The sequence below is a fragment of the Monopterus albus genome, unplaced genomic scaffold (assembly GCF_001952655.1).
Source record: "Monopterus albus unplaced genomic scaffold, M_albus_1.0 scaffold181.1, whole genome shotgun sequence".
Lineage (NCBI taxonomy): Eukaryota > Metazoa > Chordata > Actinopteri > Synbranchiformes > Synbranchidae > Monopterus > Monopterus albus.
In genome coordinates, this window is record NW_018128061.1 from 787,397 (window position 1) to 801,413 (window position 14,017).

The 14,017-nt window shown below is 40.9% G+C and overlaps 1 protein-coding gene across 2 annotated transcripts in view; it reads right to left on the reverse strand.

Annotated features, from left to right (window-relative positions):
* LOC109969782 (zinc finger protein 703-like) overlaps positions 1-14,017 on the reverse strand; it is a 68,699-nt gene that overhangs the window by 43,232 nt on the left and 11,450 nt on the right. For both annotated transcript variants that reach the window (XM_020616928.1, XM_020616929.1), the window contains exon 2: positions 10,076-10,136. The gene's annotated coding sequence lies outside the window, so the exon portion shown is untranslated. The remainder of the gene's footprint in view (positions 1-10,075; positions 10,137-14,017) is intronic.

A 14,017-nucleotide genomic window follows, 5' to 3' on the forward strand; every position in this document is an offset into this window, starting at 1 on the left:
CAGGGCTGGGCAAAGAGGAACTGGCACTCCTCACCCTCTCTGGGTGGGGGAGGAAAGTGGGAGGCTTGTGAGTGACAGAACCCGCAGAGAGCGGGGGTCGATCAGCCAGACAGCGGCCGGCCTTGGCCGCAGACAGACGGGAAAGGAAGAACAACCAAACAACCCAGCCGCTCCACTGCCACCAAAGTAATACTGGACTGAGAGCGGAAAATCCAAAAGGTTACAGAAATATTTGTTGCCTCTCTTTACTTCCCCACATACATAGAAGCAACAGAAATCAAGTGACCAAAGCAGGGGAAGAAGTATCCTTATCATAAGTAATGTTTATTATTATTTAAATAAAATCCAATAATACATTTATAGGAGAAATCAACTCATTCACATCTGAAACACGACAGTGGGCTCAGAAAGGGAAAAATTCTGAAAAGCACTGGTTTAATCTTTATCAGTAAACTAACTGTGTGTGATTTTATGTCAAATCGTATCCTGAAAGTAACTTGTAACAGTAGCTGTCAAATAAATGTACTGTAGTGAAGCAAAAAATATATTTTCCACTGAATATAGGGTAGTACACGTAGTACACAATGCTCAAGTGAACGTACCTTAGAATTGTATTGTATATACAGCGCTGGAGTAACTGTACTTTACGTCAGTGTAAGAACAACCCCCAGATGACTAGAATGAAAAAATAGACCGTGTTGAAATGAGCTGTAGGAAATGTGTGTTTTCTGTTCATGTGTGTGTGTGTGTGTGTGTGTGTGTGTGTGTGTGTGTTGCCAAGTGATTTATGGGGCCTGTCTTTGTCTGCCAGCAGTTTGTCTCTTCTAGCATGGAGGATGAATGGCCCACTGTCAGCCCTGCCTCAACCTCTCCTACTGGCTCTCTTGCTCAAATTACCTTTCTTCTTCTCCATCCTCCCCTCCTCTTTATCTCATCTACCCACATGCTCTTCTTCTGCATGCACCTTGTCATCCTCACTTCCTTTTACCCCGGCACATCCTCTTCTCTGTTACTTAGTTGATTTGATCCTTATTTCCCTTGTTTCATGACCCAAGCTCTCCACTGCTCGTCTCCATCTGTTACAGCGTAAACTACTGACCCCCCCAGGTTCAAGTCATATAATCTGTCTACATAATCACAGATTTGGTAGAAATTATCAGCTGTGCCAGGTCCTCCATCCTGTAGTTCTGTCTTGTGTGAAAATCTAGCATTATATTGTGGTCTTTTCTTGTAAACTTGTATTTTATTAACTTGATTTTATTGGTTCTGTGTAATTAACACAAAGAAAGCCTAAAGCTAGGTGGTATTAATCCATCATAGAAGCGCTGCAAGGCTGCAACCAACAATTATTTTCATTGTCAACACGCCTAACAGTTATTTTTTTATCAACTGACTGATTGTTTGGTATTTAAAATGTCAGATAATAAAGCACAATGGCAATCATTATTCCCTGAAGCCCAAGTTAACATATTCAGATTGCTTTTGTGTCTAAATAATAATATTAACTTTATGCCCACAAAAAACTGGGAAACTGGCAGATACTCACATTTGAGAAGCTGGTATCTGGTAACAGTTAATTTTATCATTTTGCTAAAAATAACAACAATTACTCAATTATCAAACTTGTTGTCTGGTCTAAAGTTTTGTCAACTAATTAATCATTTCAGTTCTAGAGTACTATCGTTTCTAGTGTCTGGGAAAATAACGAGAATGCCAAGTGCAGAGGGCGTCAGTAGGGGCCCAAAGACAATTAGTTTGCCCCGGGGACCCGTAGGAGGTTAATCCAGCCCTGCATTTAGGCCCCATTTCAAGTGTCTTGTTTTGGGATAAATCCAGGAGAGATTTAAGACACTCCCATTTCAAATCAGGATCAGTTCACCTCAGTCCTAAAAGGAGGTGTTAATGAACCTGAAGCTGTTTGGTAAGTGCAAAAAATGGCAGAAGAAGAAGAACTTCTGCAAAAGCAGTTTAGTCACAACAGTTTAGCTAGCACTGACTAACAACTATCCAAAAGCTAATCACATTTATGAACTACCAATGAGACAAAGGTCACACTGCTCCCTCCATTGTTCAGTGGCAGGACTGATCAGGGATCAGAGAAACAACACAGCAGCTCAGGGTCTCATATTCGTGAAGCAGCCTCCATGGTCAACTCCTCCTCCTCTGACCAGCAGTTTCCCCTAACATCCTTCTCTGCACAATCCTACATGGGTAATTATTTGTATTTTTCATAACCCTGAAAACATTCTAGTTTTTGTTTCAGCTGTTAGAGACTGCTTTAATTTCTTCAGTATATATTAGAGAACAATGTAAAAAATGAACAACTTTACAAGGAAGTGACAGAATTAGAAAGGTGGGTAAGGAGGCTGAAGCAAAAAGATGCCACAGGACAGAGGTTTAGATTGTGCAGCAGGTGCAGAGGACAATAGAATATAACAGCTTAGATCATGTTTTACAGGCACCCACAGTTCATAGTTTTATAAATAAACACAGACTGACTGAGTTAGCAGCCTGTCCCCTGCTCTCAGACACAAGAGGCTGCAGATCTAGTTCCAGCCAATTCATCTACTTCTTACTTCAGTTGTCCAAGAACTGGTTTTGATGAATCCCCTCTTACTCGCTTTTTCCCTGAAATAGAGCCTGTTGGACTCACATCTTAATCAGCATAAAAGGATTTCAGAGACAGAAAAAGATGCAAAGGCAGAACTGAAAAAAGGAAAACTTGATGATGGATGTTTAGGTTGATAGTAGAGGGAGCGGCCTGAGGAGGGAAAACAAAGTTTAAGAACAGTAATACAACAAAATAATATTTCAAAAAGAAAAAATAAATGAGGAAAGCAGAAAGGTTTTTTTTTAAGGCAAGCAACACAAAAGCATCATCTTTCAAGTGCATGCACACAATTATGCATATGTACCATTTTGCAATGCACTACAAACAACCATACTGGAGGAATCCAGAAAGATGCAAAATACTGTATTCTGTTGTGACACCCCCACTGGAACAATGATGTCTTTTGTCTGTGTCTTGCCAAACTGTTAGAAATCACCACTATAAAAAAATAAAAGCATGTTTTGTGATCCCACACCCCTGTAGTTGCACTGTGGAGCATGTATTCCCCATCTCATTCTTTTGGTCACAACACAAATCTCATGACCTTCAAGCCAAAAGGAGCCAGTTGAAGTGGTTTTGGGCATCTGAGTAGGCCACCTGCCACTGGAGGTCCAACTGTCAGGAAGCTCCAGGTTATAGACCCAGAACACACTGGAGAGACTATATATTTGGTCAGGGAACACCTCAGGATCCCCAGAAAGAGCTGGGAAAGGTTAATCTGCTGCCATCACTACCTGACTCCGGATAAATGGCAGAAAATGAAGGGACAGATTACATTATTTACATCCATGGCTGCTTCTCATGGCTGTTCCTTAGTCCCCAATTTTTGCTGAACCCAGAAGTCATTCTGGTTGATTGAGGATCAAGGATGTCCCAAAGCTTTTATTCCTGCTCTGAGGAGCGAGGACTGAGGAGCAAGGAGGCTGCCGAACAAGCCATGAGCAGACCATCCTTCACAGAAGTCTTTTAAAGTCTGACACGCCTCTTGATCGAAAATCAGTTGGTGATTGGATGTTTTGGTCAGAGGAAAGGATGTCTCATATCTTTAAAAACACGTTTCCTCTCTCTTTTCTTCACATTTTACGTTGGCGGAATTAAGACACAAGGGAAACTGCTAAGAATAGTCATGGGAGAAAAACTGTTGTTATAAGGGTTACTGTATGTATATTTACATTATATCTTCAATAAAAACACTGATCAAAAAAACACACAAGGGAAAGTCACAAGTGAGGGAACCCACTATGAGAAACATGGGGAGCAGTCCATGTTTGCTAGCTTTCAGTCTTTTTCTTCAAAGCCTTTGTGAACACACCGCTGTATTTATTTGCACATTGCCACTTGTCTAATAGCATTAAACTAGCTGCATGTCACAATGCTCGTGCAACTTGTGACAAAACACAATACAAACAACCTATGAGCCCACTTGTAAACACACTGCTCCACCTAACTGCTAGCGGTCAAACTAACCTTTAAGGTTTGGTTAGGCCAAGACAAAAGGTTAAGGTTAAGAAGGTATTGCAGGTTGGCTTACAATTATTACTTCATTAAGGTTAAGGGACCTTTGTTGTCATGGTTGCAATAATAACCAGCTGATTAAGGTTAGTGCGATATTGAGGTCATGATTCAGAGAAACCGATGCTGACGGCCAGACATGGGAAACCAGCACTGATCTTCCTCACCAGTCTACAATTTTTACACCTTTACAATATACAGTGTTGTTATTTTGGGCTTTCACTGATTCAGTCTCAACATTGCAAAGAAGTCTTTACTTTTGTATCTCTAAGACTTTGTTGGGAACCATTTCAGTTCAGCTATCGCTCTGTCTGCAGTATGTCGCTATCTGTAAGAGTGAACCTTTAACAGCATTAGTACATCTTCAGTACCACTAGCAGCTGTGCAATGCCAAAAGGCTGAAGAATAATGTCTCCTAGTGTCATTAATTGTGCTGTCATTATCATAATTTAACATCCTGCTCACCCCTCTCCATCTTTATCACTGCCTGTGCTGTACAGCCATTAATCAGACTGAAAGGGGAGAGAGGGAGAAAGGCATCCTGACAGACAAATGAAATCAAAAAATGACCTCTCTATCAATCCCATTTCCAACACATTAGAAAGGAAGCAGTTTTTCCTTCCACTCCCTGCCTCCCTTTAGCACTCAGCCTTCCCGCGCTAATGGTAGATATACAGTGACGTGGTAATGATCTGGCCATGGCTGCAGAGCACAGGTTGTATTGATCAGTGGCTGATTTATTGCAGGTTACAGCTGATTATTGGGCCATTAATCAGTCTAGGATTACCCTATCAATAAAACTGCTTACGTTTGTTTGTAAAGTGCTTGCCAGTGTACAGGGAAGGGCAATGCATGTCCAAGCCTCGGTGACAGCCGCTACAGTACTTCAACTTAAAGATTAGCTATTTAAAAGAGAGATACTCTTTGTATTGTTGACATGCTAATACAGGGTAAAGGAATAAAGAGGAAATAAAGAGGTGAACCATTCAACTGATGCAGCTTTTGGACAAAGATTTAAACATTGTCAAATATTTAAAACTAGAGCAAGATGACGACTCGGTTGGATGAAGTGCTACGTGGCTGCTTCAACAAGAACTCATACTTATAAGGTCATTTTCATCACCTTATGAAAGTACAGCTTTGTCTGACCTGGTGAACTAACCAGTGAGATGACTCATGATGCCAACACAGAGACACTTAATGTGGGGGCTGTCTGATCTACTGCCTTGATGGATATACTTTAATATTGACAATGGATCAATATGACTGCTTGCATGTAAAACAGTAACTGACTCTGCACCTTTATGAGGCTCTACAGGGCATTTTAGTGGTCTACAACTTTACTTTTTACTTTACTAGTCTCATTCTTCCCATTGACCTTGTTTGCAGACACAGAGCTAGCAGTTTTCAGCAAAAAAAAAAAAAAGTTAGATATTTCCTTCAGGCGTTGGTAGAGAAAGATTGTTAAAAAGAGAGTGAACATTAGATTTTGATTCATCAGGTGGCCAGAAAACACAGCTCCAAATAAATGTTGCTCTGTGTGTGCTGCACCTGACAGGTTTGGTGTAACCATTCAGCATCTGCCATGTTTGGATATTACAGAAATCGAAAGTTTGATGTCAGCATTTGATGCAGCCCTGGGCTTTGTAGGATTAATTGCACAGTCTGGTGATAATGCATCCTTCAGTCTCAGTTGTCAAACAATATGCTGCTTCTGCCTTTGCTTCAAACACAGATGACTGGTCAGGAAAATAAAAGGTAAACATGAGTCATTTCTAGTGTTTGAACAAATGACCAGTGCTGCCATCTTTCTGTAATATCATGGAGTGTTTCTCTTCATACAATTGTAGATGACAAACTGCATAAAAACCCTTTGTAAGTTTCGCTTATAAAGGGTTGATGAGTTATAACTAGTCATTAAGAAACAGCCAATTAATAGATCAGTCAGCATGAACACATTCTGGGTTTCCAAGTTGTAAAAATAACCATTTTAAACCTCTTATGCCATTATAAATGTAGGAAACCCATCAGTAAAGGTTTATTAAGTTATTAGTAAAACAGTTTTAGGTAGTGAATCAGAGGGATTTTCCACAATCTGGCAGAAAAAGTTCCTATTGATGGTTTATAAAGTTTTAGTAACTGATTTATTCAGAATAAAATAATGTCATTATCAAAACCTTATAAAACCTTTTAAAGGAGTGTCATATACATACAATTCATCTGAATTAAGTCAGTGATGCATGGCTATTCATCCTCAGATAGCGTGTTAGGCCTACTTGAAAAAACACAGCAAGCACACAACAGCACAAGAAGAACAACGGTGCCGTTTGCTGTACATGCGTCAAACCAAACCATCCATCAGTATCAACAAACACAAAAGGCCAATGCCATGAATGCAATTCACAACCTTAATCTCCATCCTTAAATTAGTAGCTGAGTAAAAAGATACTGCTGCTGTCGACCTGCCAACAGTTTTACAGCACGCCATAAAGCAGGAGGGTGGGGGATGCTGTGGTGTTGCTTAACCCCCACCAGAATCCACAACCACTACCTGGAACACAACTTTTACAACAGCTAGCAAATTGAGAATAGTGATTTTCCTATAAAAGCCCTCAAGAACAGGGGAGCCTGGATCCAGAGAGTTTAATGAGAACGTTTGATGACTATCCCTGTCAAACAGACCGACTTCCCTGCCAAACGCTGCTCTCGCTTTTTATTTGTGAGTGTGTTCGTGTAACTGATTAAACATCCCAGAACCTCTCTGACGTGTTGCCAGCGGTCCCCTCGCTGCCTCCAAGCGCCGCGGTCGTAAAAGCTGACTTGACAGTGGCCTCGTAAAGCAGACATAATGCTGTCGTAAACATGTCACGACACCTGTCATAAACATTAATGACTGTTTATGAATGAGGATGATGAATTGGAGCGCTCTGGCTTTTCTCTGGAAGCCTTTCAGCAGGTTGCGGCTGGAGAAACACAAAACTGTGTTATGATCCCAACTTTGGCAGGCAACTCAAAACAACTCTGTATTTAGCAGGATGCTGTCCAACAAAAAGTCAAAGCAAAGTCATCAAGTTCAGAACTGAGCTGTTGTTTTCTGATTCACATTTCAATCAGTAATTAATAATAATTAAGTTTATTCTCACTAATCTCGCCCATCTCTTGCTGTCACTACATGTTGAACAACCTACACTAAACATGCCAAACGTTTCACCATCATCATCCCAAAGGCCGAACACCTTTGCACAGCAAAGCGGCAGATAGCATGTGGGCAGCTCATCGAAGCACATAACTGCAGAATCGCAGCTCAGCATGCTGCAGGGGAACAGATAGCTGTAAGTCCCATTTTCTCACCGGGCGGTCCAGCATGCTTGTCTGCAGTACTTAGAGGAAAGCATGCCGTGCACTCTGTGTGACCCAGCACACACCTGCTGAGACAGGCCTTGTCCAACAGACACGCACATGCAGGTGCAAAAACAGCAAAGACTGCTTTATGCGCTTTGTCAAAGTATGAATTATAGTACATGGCGTGACAGTTTGTATTTAAGTGATGTCAGTGGATCCAGTAAGGGTATGTGGAACAGATGTATGTGAGCTTTATATACTTTGTGTGCTGTGCTGTCACACATCCCTACGGGGACAGTCTAAGACAAATGTGTTGGTAATTTACAAGTGTGCTTAAATACCCATTATTCTTTCCTCTGTGAGCTCTCTCAGAGTCTGCAGCCCTCATTTATCATCAGCTACACAGAGGCAGACACACACATAAACACAGGGAGAAAAATGAGGAGCGGTGCCAGAGTTGTCGCTGCTGGGGATCGCGTCAGTGCGGAAGCTTCAAAGGACGGTGTTATTCTGGTAGTTTTAGCAATCACCATCAACAGTTTAGTAAGTCAGAAGTAACATCCAACAGGAAATCATGGAAGCATTAGTACTGCAGCCAAGGTAGCAGAATTTAATAAAAAGCCTTTTTTTACTGCTGTAATATGAACCTGACATTACACCAGCCTTCAGTGTCTTAGGAAACCAAAAGCTTGACAGGCCTTTTGTGCCTGGTTATGGTTGCTAAGCTATGATTGGAAAAATCACTGTTTTGGAGAGTTGGCAAATAATTAACTGTCCTTTAAATGAGGCAGTGAAGCTTTTATACTGGTTTATAAATTAATACACTTTATATAACATATTGTTGTAATATACCCAGTAGCATTTATACTATATTAGTATTATATTTCTAGATTAATACAAAAAGATGTTCATTCAAACTGGTATTATATTATATAATTTCCAACATGTTCTCACTTCCAGGCATCAAATACTGATGGAGGTCACCAGTCTATCACAATGCTGACATGTAGACAAACAACCACACACACCCACACACACTCCCACGGGCAATTTACAGTCGCCAGTCAACCTAAGCTGCATGTCTTTGGACTGTGGGAGGAAGCCAAAGCACCCGGAGAGAACCCACGCAGGCACAGAGAGAGCATGTAGACTCTACAGAGCAAGGCCCCGAGTCAGCCGGGGCTTGAACCCTGAACCTTTGTGCTGTGAGTCGACAGCGTTCATCACTCCATTCATATACTGCATCACTGTAAATGCATGACTGGACCAGCTGCTCTGGGCATCAATAGTGGGTTAACACTGTTCTCTATTGAAGACTTTGTGCATCTCACAGGGTACTTGAGGTACTTGAGAAAGTGTATTTGAAGCCCTAGGATGGGAACAGGCTGTTCTGGTGCATCGTAATGGTATCATTTTCTTTTACATACATTGCTGACTTTGCTAAATAATTCACTTGAGACAGTACTGCACTATTAGTTTAACATCATCATCATCATCATCAAAAGTGCTGTATGCTATTCTTATTTTAATTTAAAATCCTTTATAGGAATTTATTTGCTTATTTTCTGTTTACCTGCACTTATTTCTGTCCTGAGTTTCTGCACTTTGTGATCCTACACACTTTAAAGTGTCTCTCTCTAATCTACAGCCAAGCAAACATCCTCCACTGTATTCAGCACCGTTGCCATCATTTCGTAAGCGAAATGAATCGTACCACATGATGACATGACAATGAGGCGACACAGAACACCTGCTGGCACATCAATCAGCTCTGAATAGACAGATGACGCAGTTTATAGTGAGGTTACAGTAAATCGCACAGTGATGGTTTAATCCCGGGGACGACTTTGCAAAAGGAGAGGGAATTCAATTTCCTGGCAATCCTGAGCAAAAGTATGCTAATACAATACAGGCAAGGATACACATGGGGGGTTGTTTTCTCTGGGGTCTCACACCTTTCATGCTGTTTAGAGAGATTACATTTCAAAAATGTCACATACGAGGCAGACAGGATAATCAATCACGTGAGTGCAAAGCATGCACTGCGCTCGTCTGCTGGCCGTGTCTGTCTGCAGGAGCTATAAATCAATGCTGTGTTGTCAGAGCATCTAACATGAGCTGCAGAGAGAAATAAAGCAGTGGCACAGTCTACCTCCACGCTCGGCTACACTCTCTCTGCAGCTCTCTGTGGATGCCAGGGAAAGTGACAGAGGACAGATAATGCTAGGTGATCTACAATGAGTGTGTCCTTGTAGCTGGCTACAGTGGCAGACAGCAACCTCATTAATGTAACACAGTGGAATTGGCTCATAGGTAACCTCATTATTCTCCTGCCCAATCTCACAAATAACAAAGTGCTGCCTGCATTTGCCCTCTATAAGTGTATGGGTGTGGGTGTGTGTCATGTTTTCACAGCCATGAATCAGCGCTACAAACCAATGTCTCACTGTTTTGATAGCAGCTCTCTACTGTTTAGCTCAGTAATTACAACGCCTGGTGTCGTTTTGCTCCAGTAAATCTCATAAAAATTCCAGCGAATGAGCGTCACAGCTCCAAGAAAACAAGAAGTAACAGAGGGAAGATGCTGTGAAAGAGCAGGAGGATTGTTACCTTTATTTCTCCTGTTTTGAGTTTCCCAGCCAGTGGTTCTTCCATAAAAACAGAATGTTTCCTGGAAAACAACACATGAATGTCAGTGCACAGGTTGTTGAGATATTCCATCGAGACCCAGTGTCCCTGCTACTGCACAGAACACAGGCTTTAAAGAGTTTTCAGTGGGATTCTTTGGTAGAAAGTTGTTCCAGTGAAAACGCAGTTATCAGATACACTGCTATTATTAAAATACTGTTTATAGCCGCTTTAAAATTACAAAATGCTGCGGCAAAATAAACTAATTTCAAATGAATCACAGCACCTAGTAGATTTACTTGTAGGAGTAAAGTAAATCTACAAGAATATGTCACACTGTCTTTCATTTTGGAGACTTTAGAAACACAAATTCATGCGGTTGAATATGCTAATACAAGCTAATAGCAAGCCATCTTGATGGAAAAGGCTGCAACAGAGCTTATTAGCTGTATTGCAATACTGGTGTGTTAGCAATTCCCTTCTGGAACTATATTTGAGAGATTTAAGTTTCAAATTTGATAAATATATTGAACTAATTCTAGCAACACGACATTACTCCACCATTTTTTATTAGAGATAGGGCTGATATCTGGTACATGTTTTTTTTTTTTTATAATTTTGTTTTTGATGCAAAACAGGCCATCAAAAAAGAACAACAAAAGTCACTGAATGGCCCAGCAGATGAAAAGATGGGATAAACCTAGAGTCCATCTGTGCTGTATCCACACAAACTTGCAGTACATGGACACAAGAGAGTGTATCTGCTCAGTTTTGGCTAAAAGGGTGCAGTAAGAAATAGATTATGCCAAATATGGCTGCCAAGAAATCTGGGACATTGTTTCTTTTTAATGCTTTTGTTAGTAATCAAATATGAGCATCCAGAAAGTTTTTAATTTGGGGCAGAACCAAAGCTGGTGGAAGTGTCCCTGCGTGCAGACAATGCAACTAATGCTAGGCTAATGCTAGGCTAATGCTAGGCTAGCTGCTTATGCACCTCATGTACCTCCAGAGTGGAAGGTAGCTGCCGGTTAAAGAACAATCTCTCATTTGCCTATTAAACAGAGCTGAAACAATGAATCAATTATTTGATAAGTTGACACAAAAAAATTAATCCGCAACAAATTTGAGAAGTGATTATTTTAAGCAGAAATGCCATAACTTTGATTGCTTGCAGGCTCCCAAATGTCACTGCTGGGCCCCCGGACTGTTGGTTGGACAAAAGTATTTTTCATTATTTTCTGACATTTTCTTGAACAATTAAGCAAATACTACTTTTGTCATTTGGGTGAACCGCCCCTTTAAGAACATGCAGTGAAACAACCAAATATTTTCTGATGCAAGACATTCGAGTGCAGAGCTCTCTGGGTAAGTACATGTTTGTGCTGTCAGGGTTGTGACGTGGACAGCTGAGAGCTGTTGTAAAGAGATCTGCTGTGGATGATGGTGATGATAGTGCAGCTTATTGGCCTGTAACTGCACTGTCTGCTGTAATAGCAGCGCTGACAGATACAGACCACCCACTCTCCTCTGGCCAGAACGCATTCATCATACTGTGACTTTTTTTTTCCACCCCGACATCTCAGCCCGAGGCAAGAAAAATATATACAGAACATGCAATCTGTTTCACTTTTGGAGCAAAGGGATGTTACACATTTGCAAGTTGGCCAGAATAATAAAGTATCGTGATTTCAAGTATCTGGTTTATATTGAGGAGTCGACCGCAGTGGAGCAGCCCAGAGTCCTGGAAATGTGGGCAAGAGAAAGGAGTTACACACACACACACACACATTTTCTGAACCTTTTTTCCAATAAAAGCTGAAAAATGAAATTAAATGGGGTTTTTCTGTTACTGCATACACGCTGTACCTACACTGTAAGTCATAGGTCTTGTGCTCTCCTTTAAGAACAAAAAAATCTGAAACCAAAAGTGAACAAGTAAAAATGCTTGCGTGCACACACACAGAACTGACTCAGCACAGACTTTGTTTCATGAAAATATATGAAACTAATAAAGTGCTCCTGCTATAAGACATCTTGTGTAGTTCAGTACACCTCCCTGCAGCTGGCTACAAATAATAACATAATGTTTATGTCGTGAAAAAACTGCTAAATATTGTTTCTTTCAGTGTATTTGGTGAGAAAGATGAAAGTGTAGGAGATGTTAGCCTGTTGGAGAAGATAACAGACTATATCATATACTCTGGAATCTAAAAACATCAACTTGTGTATCTTGTGTTTTCAGGGTCAGTCTTTGATTTTACCAAATTCGCCAGAGACTTTGAACAGCTCGCATTGGCTTTCCTTCTAGTCACCTTCTTATCCAGCTTAAAAACATGAACACCTGTCTTACATTTACAAAGTGCAACATCATTATTTTTGACTGCAAAAAAGGAGTCTTGCGTGTTTGCTTGCTTGTCTTATGATGCATTCACTTCCCCTCGCTTTTGACCAGGACGTTGCTGCTTCACTGACTCAGAGCCCTTCAGGATGTGATGTCACAGCCTCATATCAACAACAAAGCGAAGGCCGCTGAAAGGGGTTGATTCATCTCATCTCTGGGGAGAGATTCCTGCCATGTCTGCTGCGCTCCATCTCTCATGTCTTTAATCCTCCATCTCCCTCTCTCTCTGTCATGACTGTGATTAATGACCCTCAGCTGCCATGTGCTTCCTCGCTGACACTCCCATCTTTCTTTCTCTCCTTCTCACCCGAAGAAGGATTAACGTGGGAGAATGTAGCCAAAAAACAATTGATGCCACATGTTCTCAGGAGTAAAAAAAAAGAAGAAAACCTGATAGTGGCCAACATGGAGAAAGAAAGAAATCTGGGTTATTCCCAAGCATATAAATAAGTATGCATACTTAGCAGTGAGAGTGCCAGGATAACTAGTGGAATGTCCCTGGCTTGTGTCAAGACTACGTGAGGATCAACAGGTCAGTCTGAACACTGCGTCACTCCTGATACTGTATGTCACACTGTATCAGGAGTCAGGTCGCCAGGAGGGAAAGGAAAGAAGAGAGGAACTCATTTCATGAGGACTGTCGTGTCAATTACTTGAAAAGCACAGTGCAAAACAATAAATCCACATGTTGTTCTTATTGTGCTCATATGTAGTATGATTTCTAAGCTGTTAGTAAGAGCCAGAGATACTCACAAGTCATTTTTTGCAAGTCCAAGTCATGGTTGTAATGCGCATCCTATCACCTGCTCTGTTCCACTGCATTTCTATATCCAAGGAAGTCAAAGCATATACTCCATTATCATCACTCCATTATCTATTAGCATACGGTATCAGCATTGATTAGGATGACTCAGGGTAACCGGAAAATACTGCCAACATTATAGACACGCAATAACAACTGTAACCAATTTTTCAATAAAAGATCCGAGTACAGCCTGCTGTGTTATTACACTGGGTCTCCAACTAGTGATATAATCTTCTAATCTACTGTAAATTAACATCTCAAACTCAGTTTAATAGTAATCTAATAAACCTGTAACCTGGCTGTAGCCCATGTTAGTCTCAGTGGACTAATTCTACTACTTACCTTTTGGAAAAGAGCTTAAACACACCTGAATCTAAACATACTGATTAACAAAAACAACAGTTATTAAGTGTTTAAACATCAAACCATAAAAAGGTTTTATTTGACAGTCATTAAGTGTTCAAACATCAAACCATAAAAAGGTTTTATTTGGACCACTGGAGGATTTCTACCTGAGTGACAGAGCTAGATAAAAACACCGTCATGCTGGAGGAGGACGTACACTGGCTGAATGAAAACCTGAAGGCTGACTTTACTAATGGCTTATTGTTGCCGATTAAAGCATTAACAGATGACTGAATTTCTGAGGGAGAGCTGAGCTCCTGCAGCAGTCAGTAGCAGCCGGAAGCTGACAGCACATTGTTACACTTCATTCTAC